This window comes from Zalophus californianus, chromosome X (assembly GCF_009762305.2).
Source record: "Zalophus californianus isolate mZalCal1 chromosome X, mZalCal1.pri.v2, whole genome shotgun sequence".
Classification (NCBI taxonomy): domain Eukaryota; kingdom Metazoa; phylum Chordata; class Mammalia; order Carnivora; family Otariidae; genus Zalophus; species Zalophus californianus.
Genome location: NC_045612.1, coordinates 118,053,821 through 118,066,153, shown reverse-complemented (window position 1 = coordinate 118,066,153; position 12,333 = coordinate 118,053,821). Strand labels below are relative to the sequence as shown.

At 42.6% G+C, this 12,333-nt stretch overlaps 1 long non-coding RNA gene across 1 annotated transcript in view; it reads right to left on the bottom strand.

Annotated features, from left to right (window-relative positions):
• Positions 1-12,333, bottom strand: part of LOC113930294 — an 88,681-nt gene that overhangs the window by 32,676 nt on the left and 43,672 nt on the right. Inside the window, exon 2 of the long non-coding RNA XR_003522509.1 lies at positions 11,388-11,529. This is a non-coding gene — a long non-coding RNA (uncharacterized LOC113930294). The remainder of the gene's footprint in view (positions 1-11,387; positions 11,530-12,333) is intronic.

Below are 12,333 nucleotides of genomic sequence, written 5' to 3'. Positions count from 1 at the left end.
CCTTCTGGCCACCATCTTATAGGATTAAATTAAAACTCTTCTTGTTGGACTTGAAGTTGCTGTTCAAGCTTTTTGGAAAACAACTTTTCAAACACGTGGAAACAGGCTCTCACAAGTTTTGTTGAAAAAATGTGAAGAAGTGTATCTGCTATTATTTATGCTTATTTGCATTGCTACTAGAAATCATTTAATTTCAGTTCTCATTCAGTGACTTGATCCTTTTTCATTTTGACAGGATCAACTGGCTATTTATAGATAAACATGGTCATTGGCAACTGGGCTAATAACTGTATGTGAATAATTAAATTGAACCCAACATATTTCCTGATGTTCTTTTATATAAAAGAGGTCTTTGCAATCTTTATTGAAGCCACCTTAAAAATAATCTTCCTTCTCCTGCTGTTGCCTGGTATTATTTTTTATAAATGAGATGATTGTTTTATTTTGGTGCTTTACTAAAATGCTGGTAATAAAGCTTATATTCTATAATTAAAGTTCTGATTGATATAAGAGCTAACACTTTGAGTGTTTACTATGTGCCAGGTACTGTTCTAAGCACTTTAATAATACAATGATATATTAATATCATTTAATCATGGTGACGAACCTACACTATAGGCATTATCATTGTTGCCTCTTTATACATGAGGAAACGTAGGCACATAGAGGTGATGGAACTCGGTCAAGGTTATAAAAGTAGTAAGCAGCAGGGCTAAGATTCAAACTCAAGCACATTGGATCCAGAAGCTGTGATCCTACCCATCCTTCCTCTCTTGCAAATTAAAAGTCATGTAAACAAGAAATTCAAGTGGAGTAGGAAATCAAAAGCCATCCCTTTGTGTGCTCTCAGGGTTTCCATGAGAAGCACCACATGGAAACTAAGGTAATGAAGTTGCATATCTTTCAGACTGCATCTTACCTCTCCTTGTTTCTCCCACAGATTAAGGGGTCAGTTGGTATTTGTAGATTTGCCCCACACTGGAAGCTGGTCACCTACATATTTTTTCTTCTCCACTCACCCCATATTCTCCCCTTTGTGATTTCTAAGTTTGGTCTGAAACCAGGAACTGCAAACCCATGCATTCTCTCCCTGGGAAGCCCCTGAGGACATCCCATGAGCCAGCCACACATCTGTACTGTGGTCTAATTATTACTAACTGCCTGTTTGTCCTTGGCAGGGATAGCGGGAGCTGAAGTTCAAGGCAGACTATAAGACAAAATCTGCCATTTGCAGAATCTGTAAAATGGCAGGTCAGAAGGAGACCAAAGAGTAAGAGTGACTTTTCCATGACTCACAAGATATCCTCAAATGGTGGTCTCTAAACCAGTAGCCGCAGCACCTAGGAACTTGTAGAAATGCAGATTCTCCTATTCCACCCCAGACCTGCTGAGTCAGACACTCTAAAGGTGGGGTCCTGCAATCTGTGTTTCTAAAAATCCTCCTGGTGATTCTGATACATGGTCATGTTTGAGAACTACTGCCCCAGATTCATGATTCTCAATTAAGGAGGGCCCGTGCTGCGATGAGCACTGGGTGTTATACGCAACTAATGAATCATTGAACACTTTATCAGAAACTAATGATGTACTGTATGGTGGCTAACATAATAAAAATAAATAAATAAAAATCACCTTAGGAGTTGTAAAAGTCCCAAAGTTCAAGCTATAGGCCAGAATAATTAGACTTTCTGGGGGTGAGACATAGGCAGAAGATTTTTTTTGTAAAGCTTCCCAGGTAATTCCACTACGCAGCCAAGGTTCCTCAACCATGGCAACATTGACATTTTGGGCTGTTATCATTCTTCATTGTGGGAGGCTATTCTTTGCATTGTAGGATGCTTAGCGCATCTGGCCCCTATTCACTAGAAGCCAGTGATACCCGCCTCCCAAAGATGTCACGACCAAAACTGTCTCCAGACAGTGCCAATGTCTCTGGGGTTAAAAATCACCCACAGCTGAAAACCACTGGGTTAGGGCACCTGGGTGGCTTAGTCAGTTAAGCATCTGCCTTTGGCTCACTCAGGTCATGATCCCAGAGTCCTGGGATCGAGCCCCACGTCGGGCTCCCTGCTCAGTGGGGAGTCTGCTTCTCCCTCTCTACAGCTCCCCCTGCTTGTGTTCTCGCTCTCGCTCTCTCAAGTAAATAAATAAAATCTTAAAAAAAAAAAAAAAGAAAAACACTGGGTTAGAGTTCATCATCATCTCTCCAACAATGATTACAGGCCAACCCAGATCAGAAACATCTACAAGGCTTATTCATTCATTCATTCACTTGTGTTTTGTGGTTTTTTTCTTGATGCAAATTAGTTTATTGAAGCAAGCAAAGAAGATACAGAAAGGCATGCATGCTAAGGGAGTAATCTTTAAGATAAAGCAGGCTCCTCCAGATCTGAAGCAACAATGTACTTTGGTTTGTGCATTTCCTTTGCAAAGAGCTTGGTGTTTGAAATGTAGCATCCGCAATTTTCTGAGCTATTAATTGTCATAGTACCTATAGGGCTTATTTAAAAAGCAGTTTATTAAGCCCCACTCAGGCCCCCAGATCCAAATCCTTCAGGAAATCAGGACGCTTGGTAGTGTCTGAAACTCTTAAGTGCCTTAAAGTTGGAGATCCACTGAATTGAGTATTTCTTCTTAAAGGTAAATTGAATTTGTCTTTGGTACTTAGTAAAGTAAAATTTGGCCTGTTTGGGATCCTGTTCCTTATCACAGGTAGAAGTGAATTGATATATGGTTCTTCCAAAGATTCCAATTTAGCCAAGCAGACCCACTTGGAGAATTTAGACTTCTCCCGGGTGTGCAGTGGGATCAAGTAAAACTATAAAATTTCAATGTGGTGACAGTATCGTCATGTTTTGTGTGAATGAGTATTTCAGCATCAACACAGTAACTTTTTATTCAAAGATTCTTGACTGTAAAGGACACTCACTGTCAATGTCAATTTATACATCTTGAAAGTCACTGATCATAGGAGTTTACGATATTGATTCCAGTTTACTTAAGGGTATGAGCAGCACTGATGACTGTTTTCCTAACTACTTTGGTCTCTGGAGTTCCCTTTATGATATTGTTAATCCTCTGTTAATATTTACAGTTTTTTTGTAGAGCTTCTTAGCGATGTTCCAAGCAGGCATCTACTTACTGGTTTCTTTTGGTTTGTCCATTGTCTGTGTGTACATGAAACATGCTTCTTGGTTTAACCAGAGTTGGCTGTGCCTCCACCTGCCGCTTCTACTTGTAATGTCACCTGTACCCATTCATTCATTCACTCACTATGCAGAGATGACTGTAATCAGGAATAGATGCTTTTAGCGGAACTCTGGCAAAAACCAAGACCACCACTGATAAAAGGTGTCATTTTTCTGCCTTGGGACATTAGTGAAAGGAACAGATTTTGCCACCCCAAAATATGTTTCTTTGGCATAAGGATCGTTTGGAGCTAAAGGCAATCCAAACCCAACAGAGTCAGGAAGAGCTCTTTACAACCTTCCTCTCAAACACTTAAATTTATATCAGAAAGGGGGCCTGTACCAGGAAGAGAGCTATTATAAAAGATAATTTTTTTACCTAAGAAGCACATTTGCATTACAGGGCAGCCTTTATTTTCCAAACATCTCTCTGTTCCTGGGAATGGGCCCTTCTCCCCCTTTGCCTCCCCAGACTACTACCCTTTTCTTTAGCTCAGGATGTTATATAAGCTTCAATTACCTGACTGCCTTTGGGTCTCCTATTTCTAATGGGGCTCTCCTAGATATAGAATTTGTTTTTCTCCTGTTAATCAGCCTTCTGTCAATGATTAGACCAGCCAAAGAACCAAGAAGGGAAAGAAAAATTTTTCCTCTTCTGCATTAGCAAAGTCTTCACAAACAAGGAGACATCTGAGCTGGCCTCACAGGCAGAACAGGAATTCATCAAGCAGAGAACAGAAGTCTATTTCCATGGTAAATCTACTATCAAAGATTAGATGAGAATCTTTCCTATTTCTGTGTCTCAAGGAGTTCACAGTACCATGACCTGAAACTGAGAGTGCCATTTTCTCAATGATTAAAAGAGATGTCCTCCCCCTACCATCACATGCACTTTTACAAATATAATTTCCTCCTCCAAAGAAAAACCGAAGTAGAATATTTCATAATATTGAAGTGTCGAAAAAACAAGACAACAGGCCCAAAATGGAGTAACTTAACGCTAAGCCCTACATCACCAAACTGAGAATTAAAATTTAAAAAGATTCAGCTCTCTCAGAAACAGAATCTTAAACTAGTCAATCTGTCAGCGAGCCCTCTTGCTCAACTATAGACCCCAACCTAAGACAAGACCACTTAATTCATGCTCTAACTAAAACCCAAATGTTCTTATTTGTTACTGCACTTTCTTGAGGCATTGACCAAGATATTTTACAACCACCAGGTGAGAAAAGCCCTGCAAGCAACGGAATGCCTAGAAGACCACATTCCGTCCCCTTCCCTACCCAAGATCACATGCTGAACACATACATACCCCCAGCCATGATCACACGCTCCCTGCCTGCTTTCTTGCACATTACCCCGTGAACCTCTCTCTATAAAACTCTAGGTGCCCATCTTGCCAGGAGAGGTCGGTTGTTAAGGCTTGAGCCTGCCATCTCCCCTGACTGCCAGAACCTGAAATAAATCTCTCCCTTTCTCTTTTCCAAACCCTTGTCTCTTGAGTTATGGGCTTCTCTTGAGACAAGTTTATCTGAGTTTGTTCCGCAACAGCGTTGGCAAACCCAGACACGAGCTGTGCTTTCGATCTGACCAGCCCTCTCAGAATTCCGCATGGCAGAGCAGTTGGCTAAGGCAGTGCTGGGGCTCACCCCTTTGTTTCCTGAGCTCACAGCTATGATAGATCATTTTGCAACAAATCAATCAGGAATCATCTGGTCAGCATGCGTTAGGTAATGTGCCTGATTGACCCCTGCCATCCCCTAAGGAAAAATAACCTTGCAATAACTAACCTGCTTTTTTGCCAGTGTAATTTTCTTGTTCCTGATCCCTCCTGCCTATAAAAGTCTTTCATTTGGTACAGCTCCGCAGAGTTCCTTTCCAGCTGCCCAATTGAATTCTGCCTGGTTGAAATCGCTTTTTGCTCAAAAAAAATCTCTTAAAATTTTTAATATGCCTCATCTTATCTTTTAACCATCTGAATGCAATTAGTCACATAAAACTTCAAATTAGGCAAAAAGAAAAGAAAAAAAACACACAAATCAAATTTATTTCATTCTAACCCAGTGATTCAACTGGGAATGATTTTGACCCCCAGGGGACATTTGGCAATGTCTGGGGACATATGGGGTTGTCACACCTGTGAAATAGGTGGACACTAGAGACCAGAGATGATGCCAAACATCTTACAGTGTGCAGGACTGCCCCCCACGACAAAGAATGGTCCAATCCAAAATGTCAACAGTGATGAGGATGAGAAACTCGGTTCTAGTCCATGCCAAATGGCTAGGGGTACATTTATTTCAACTGGTGTGCTTTCATTGGTGGAATGGAAACCAGTCCTACTCAAGCTCTTTGTCCCTTAGACAGTTTAAATAACACGTAAAATTTACCTTGTCCCACCCTCACTGCTGCACAGTTCCATCTATAAACAAAGCCCTCATGAATTTTGAACACTGTGCAAACTCATGTGAATTTAATAACATTTCTTGTGGGAAAGTAAGATTAAAAATCAAAGCATAGGGGGTAGGTCATCATAGCTCCAAGGCTCTGGGCCCATCACTGTCAGTCCAATGTAAATATTTATGACAGCACACTGTGCTATGAGCACGTTTGTCTGGGAGAGACTTGTTTCATCCCTCTGTAAGCAGAAGCCAAGTTTTCTAAATACCACCTGTATTGTTTGAAAGGAGTAGTCCTACATTTGTACCAGGTAGAAACTGTACAGAAATATTCAGTCAGCAAACATGGAAAGAACAGGGGTGGGGAATAAGACCGTTCATGTCTAAAATTGTATTTCTTAATTTGGTAGCCACTTACCACATGCGGCTCTTGAGTACCTGAAATGTGAGGAGTCCAAATGAGGTGTGCTATAAATGTAAAATACACAAAGCATTTCTAAGACTTAGTCCAGAAAAAAGCAAAAGGTCTCATTAATAATTTGTTTACAATAATTTGTTTTGATTATGAGTTGAAATAATTTTTGGCTATATTGGGTTAAATACACTGGGGTTTTTTTTTTTTAAAGATTTTATTTATTGGGGTGCCTGGGTGGCTCAGTTGGTTAAGCATCTGCCTTTGGCTCAGGTCATGATCCCAGGGTCCTGGGATCGAGCCCCGCGTCGGGCTCCGTGCTCAGCGGGGACTCTGCTTCTCCCTCTCCCTCTGCCACACCCCCCGTTTGTGCTGTCAAATAAAGAAAAATTTTTAAAAAAAGATTTTATTTATTTGAGACAGAGTAAGTGAGAGGAAGAAAGAACCTGAAGCAGAGTCCACACTGAGCACAAAGCCCGATGTGGGGCTTGATCCCACAGCTGCGAGATCATGACCTGAGCTGAAACCAAGAGCTGGACGCTTTAACTGACTGAGCCACCCAGGCACCCCAAGTTAAATATATTCTTAAAATTAAAAAAATAAAAAACAGGTGAAATTGATGTAGCTGGTAAAAAAAATTTTTAATTATATATGTGTAATATATACTAATATACATATTATATTAAACAGCACCATTGGACAGTGGTTATAAAAACATACTCCTGTCATTCTTTTTTAATCTTATTGAGATGCTCAAGAAAAGACCTTAGAGTTCACATTTATTTTTTTTTTTTTGAGAGAGAGAAAGAGAGCAGGGAGGGGCTCAATCTCACAACCCTGAGATCATGACCTGAGCCAAAGTCAAGAGTTGGACACTCAACTGACTAAGCCACACAGGCAGATTCAGAGTTCAGATTTCTAACACATATGTCCTTCAATCAGCAGGCACTGGTTCTCAACCTTAGCTGCCCATTGAGATCACTTTGGAGCGCTGTTAAAAAATACTGACGCTTGGACATCCACAGGCAAAAAAACAACACACAAAACTCAACAAAAGCCTAGACCTAAACCCCCCATATTATACAAAAGCTAACTCAAAATGAATTGTAGCTTTGTTGAAATTCTAGGCTCAAGATGAAGCTGCTCCTGTCCAGGTCGCCACATCAGCAACCCGGAAGTTAGGTAACTTTCATGTGCTTGTAAATACTCCACTTGACGAAAAAGGCAGTATACCCAGTCAGTCAATCCCCAAGTGCCAAGCCAACTTGGGGGCTTCTCACCCCAAACAGGGTTGATTACATGGTCTCAGCCAAACATAATTTGTCTTTTCCTTGTTATTTATCCTAGAGAAGCTCTCTGCTTTTTGCCCCACTTGGCAGTTCTCCAGAACTCTGTTCCAGCAGCAGGAGATGGTCCACTTTCTGAAGTGTTAATGTTTGTTTGTATCACTTATTTTAATTATTTTTTAACACTTTTAAATGTAAAACTGTAAAGCTTTTAGAATATCGGGGAAGATCTTCAGGATCAAGAACTAGGCAGCAAATTTTTAGACTTTATACCAAAAATACAACCCATAAAAGAAAAAATTGACAAGTTGGACTTTCATCAAAATTAGAAGCTTTTGCTCTGTAGATGCCCACACGGGGAGGGTAAGATAAGCTGCAGTGGAGAAAATACTGGCAAACCCCTATCTCCTGAAGTATCTAGACAACCCAAGAATGCTAAAACCCAACAGCAAAAATACAAATAATCTAGTCAGAAGATGGGTAAAAGATATGAACAAATATTTCACCAAGAAGGATACATAAATGGCGAATAACGAAGATATTCAGTATCATTAGCCACTAGTGAAACGCAAATTAACACCACTGCATGTCGATTTACAAATATCCGGATACAAATTTCAATTTAACAAAGTACTAATACCATCTCCTCCCATACCTCCACTCCTCTAGACTTTGATTTAAAATGGTCTGGAGTGTGGCCTGGGCATCCAGAGCGTAAAATCTCCCCTCTTCCCTCCCCTCCACGGTTTTAATGTGCAGCCAAGGTTAAGAACAATTCTTCCGGGACAAAGAATATAGCTTAATAGGAATTTATAAAACAGAGCCTGAAGGCAGGTGAGGGAAGGTGCTGACTTTGGGCTGATTGATGGTTATCTTCACACTCAATCCCCAAATAAGAGAATGCAGCTTGTTCTTAGGATGTTTTTTATTCTAGCATAATGTCTAGCCAGGGAGTCAACTATTTCTACTCACTGGAAAGAACAGGATTTGGGCAAATTGACCAGGTAGATGAAATTGTGATGCCTTCCTATATCCTCTCTCCTCCCATTAACTTCCTTTTCAGTCTCTCATGAAGGTGTTAAAAAGAAAACCACAGGTCCAAAATGGCATCACTTAGGCCAAGTCCCTAAATCAGGGCTTAATACCCACTTTAAATTAAGAAATACAGTCTTAACTGGTCAGTCAGGAATTTTATTATCAGCACCAGTGAGTCAGCTACATGGGCCCTCTCCAGCCAATAAAGGAAGGTGAGGTGATCTGTATGATAAGACCCCCCCCCCCCCGTTTTTTTCCCTTCTTGCTTTTCTTGGTAATCTCCCATTACTGGCCTCCCTGACCCCTCCCCACTTTTCTTTGTTGTATCGTCAGCTGAAGATGGTATTTAAGGTGGTGGCTAAAGCCGTCTTGAGGAGTTACTCATTTTCCTGGAGTTATCTCCCATATACGCATGTGGTACACATGTTAATACACTTGTGTTTGTGTTTCTCCTGTTACTCTTTCATTACAACGGTTATCTGCTAAGAACACAGAAGGATAGGGGGAAATTATTTTTCCTCCTGTACAGCAACAAAAATTTGAGGATCACTCTTTTAGGCCACTGGTTCTCAACCTTACTTGCAAGTTGGAATTACCTGGGAGAGATTTTATTATTTTTAAGACTTTTATTTCTTTAAAGCAAGCGAGAGAGCAGGCACATGTGGTGGGGGGGGGGGGAGGGGAGAGGTAAAGGGAGAAAGAATCTCAAGCAGACTCAGTGCTGAGTGCGGAGCCGGGCACGGGAGCTCAATCAGGATCCGGGTATCACGACCTGAGTCGAAATCTAGAGTTGGCCGCTTAACTGAGCCACCCAGGTGCCCCCTGACCCCGGGAGATCTTAAATATCCTGATGCCTCATATCCAAAGATCCTGACTTGATTGATTTTTATTGTTCTGGGCGGGGGGCGGGGTGTGCCCAGGTCACGGGGATTTTTAAAGCTTTCCAAGTACTTCTAACATGTAGTCAAGGCTGAAAACTACTAGTTTAGGCACTCATCCTCCCCTGTCTTTAACAGAGATAGCAGCTATGTTTTGCCACACAGATCTTTAGGACTCAAGACTGAATGATTTCATAGGAGAAAACTTCACAGGTAGGAGAGTGCGGAGAGTCCCATCTAGTTTCTCCCAAATTGCTGATGACTTCGTATGCTTTCAGTGCTTGGAAACTTTTCCACTCAGTACCATTACCAGGGTACCAGCACAATACCCCCTTTCCCTTACAAAATGGATTTGTCTATTCTGAGCCCACAAGACCTTTCCTGACCCCCCCCCCCCATCCAGTTGCCATGTAAACTGCCTACGTCAGTGGTTCTCGAAATCTGTTGTATATTAGAATCTCTTGGAGACTTTAAAAAAAAAAAAAAACCAAAGCCTGGGCCCCTTCCCCGCAAACAGTCCGATGTGATGGGTCTGGGGCACAAACCGGGCACCGCGATTTTTAAGAGTCCTTGTTAATTCGGATGTTCAGCTAAATTTGAAAACCGCTGGCTCCAGTGGTGCTTTACTTAGCGATGGGAAACTGACTTTGGGTACACCATCTTTTTGAATTGCCACAAGGGAAGCAGTCATGCAAAACGTGTCTCACGGTCAGGCTAAGGACTCCCACCACACGGTGACATGTCTCCAAGCGCCATGGAGAATGTCTATATGTGAGTCGTTACTGGGAAAGCGGTCTCCCACACTCGGATGGCCCCCTCTCACGACACAGGCCCCTACGGAGGACCACCGTCTCCTGTGAGAACGATCCAGAATTCCAGGCCATGCCAGCTCTACAGATGTGCAGAATGGAAGGTAGCTCTTATGCAAAACAGGGACTTGCAGCTCATCAACTCTCTCCCTCCTAGTGGGCAAACTTTACACCATCACCAACTGCAAATTAAAGAGAAACTAATTTAAGTACTAACTGCCTCTACGTGAACTCCTGAGGGGGTTGATGTTTGCGATCCCACCTCCAAAGCCGGCTGCCCCCTGTGGGCTGCCATTTTCCTCAGATGTGCTTAACTATGCAGCCTTCTTTTGAAGGTATCTGCTTGTGATCATTTCCAGACTCCACAGCAGTGGAAGACATTTTCCCAAGTCAAAATCTCCTCTCCACCCTTTCCGAGGGCACTTTCAGTTTCAGTGCCTCTGAGAGGAACCACAGCTCCTGGCAGCAATCCTTAGGGAGGTTTGGAAAAGAAGTTGAAATAACAGTCATAAAAGAGAATCATATGGTTTGCACTCTGATTAAAAGTCCATCCTCTTGCTGAGAGGGCTGAGTGCCAGAAGATGAGTCACTCTGATGAGCGCGATGGATGGCAATAGCGAGGGGCAGGATGTAACAGGGGCTCCCAGAACCCCGGCTAAAAGCAGGCAAACCAGTGGGATGAATGCTTGTTGCCCCAGATTTTCTTGGGCCGAGGGATTAGGAAGCAAACATTTAAAACATCTGGGAGACACTGTGGTGGTTTTGCCCAGCTGAGCCCACTGGAAGCTCTTTCCACATGCCGATGGTGATGTGTAGTCAATAAAAATGTGGTTCAGAAGGAAAATTTACTCTAAACTTCCTGTTGGTTCTATATGGTTCTTCCCCCCCCCCCCAAAAGGGACAGTCTGTCCTGGGGTAAAGAGATTTCTAAACCAGGGAGTCAAACAATTCTGATACGTTCAACCTAAAGGCTCGGGAGACTCTGCCTGCAAAGCTGTGTATCCAGATCAGGTCCAGAAACAGAGACGAAGAAGCAACTGCATTTCATTAGGCGCACTGGCTTTTCTGGACTGTGTTTCAAATTCCAGGAAAGTTAAAAAAAAATCTATACGGGTGGTCTCACATTTCAGTGCATATCAGAATCCCCTGGAGGGCCTGTTAAAACACCACCACCCCCCGCCCCCCAGTGTTTCTGGTTCTGCAGCTCTGAGGTGGGGCCCGAGAATTTGCATCCCTAACAAGTTCCCAGAGATGCTGATGCTGGGGTGCCAGGGACCATACTCTGCAAGCCACTGCTCTGAGGATAACTCTGGGTATTTTTTTTTTTTTTAACCTTAAAGGATGACTTATACATGACTCTAAGGTCCAACACTCAAATACCTCTTTCTTTGTAGATATTCGGATCCCCAGTAGGTCAAGTTAGTGCAGGATCTGGAGTCACATGGAAGATGCTGACTCTGGAGGCCCATGATGTGACTCGTGTGACAGGAACCTCTGGTTTCACAAGCAAAACAGCAGCTGACTGAAAAACAAGAAAAATAATGTAGAAAAACTGTTGGGAACCTAAAGGGAAATACCAAACCCTAAATGCAGAAAGCAGTGTGTGTGCTGGGGGTGGGGAGAGACAAGGAAGATGAAGGAATGTTCTTTTGTGGAGGAGATGCTCATCTTTTACATGGAGGGCAGAACATCCTTGAGAGATTGAGCAGGAGAGTTTTGGTTATTTACTAATTCCTCATTATTAATGACAACAGGGTTCATGGCATTGTGCCGCATGACACATCTGATAGAATTTCCTAGTTGAAAGGTTTGTGATGTTGGGATGTGGTACCGGGGGTGGGGGCGGGGGGGAAGGTTCGTCTTCCCCGAAGGTTTAAATTTGGACTTGACCCTTGTTTATTGGTCAGCCAGGACTGGTTTTACCTAGACTCTCCTAGATGCAGAAAACTGGATTCAATGACATCTCAAGTTCCATTTCTCCTTTCTGTAAACAGGTAAAGAAATGAATGCTTCAGTAGGAAGCTCCACATTGTCTCTCTTACCCTTCCCCACAATCTCCTTCTGAGTCTGTGAAAACTATTCTACAACTCTATGCTGTGGACAACTGAGAACAAAACAGTTCTTGCCTACAGACGTGCGAATTCGGTCTCTCCGGAGGGCCCATCATCTTGCCTCCCCCACTGAGGAAGAGACAGGTTTTGTCTCTACATTTCTGCACTGCCCTTCTGACGCCAACCACCCGGAGTTAGTGCCGACTGCACAGGTTAAGGGCACAGTCCCCCAAGACTGTCCTCACTTCAGATGCCAGCTACAAGTTCAGTGGTCC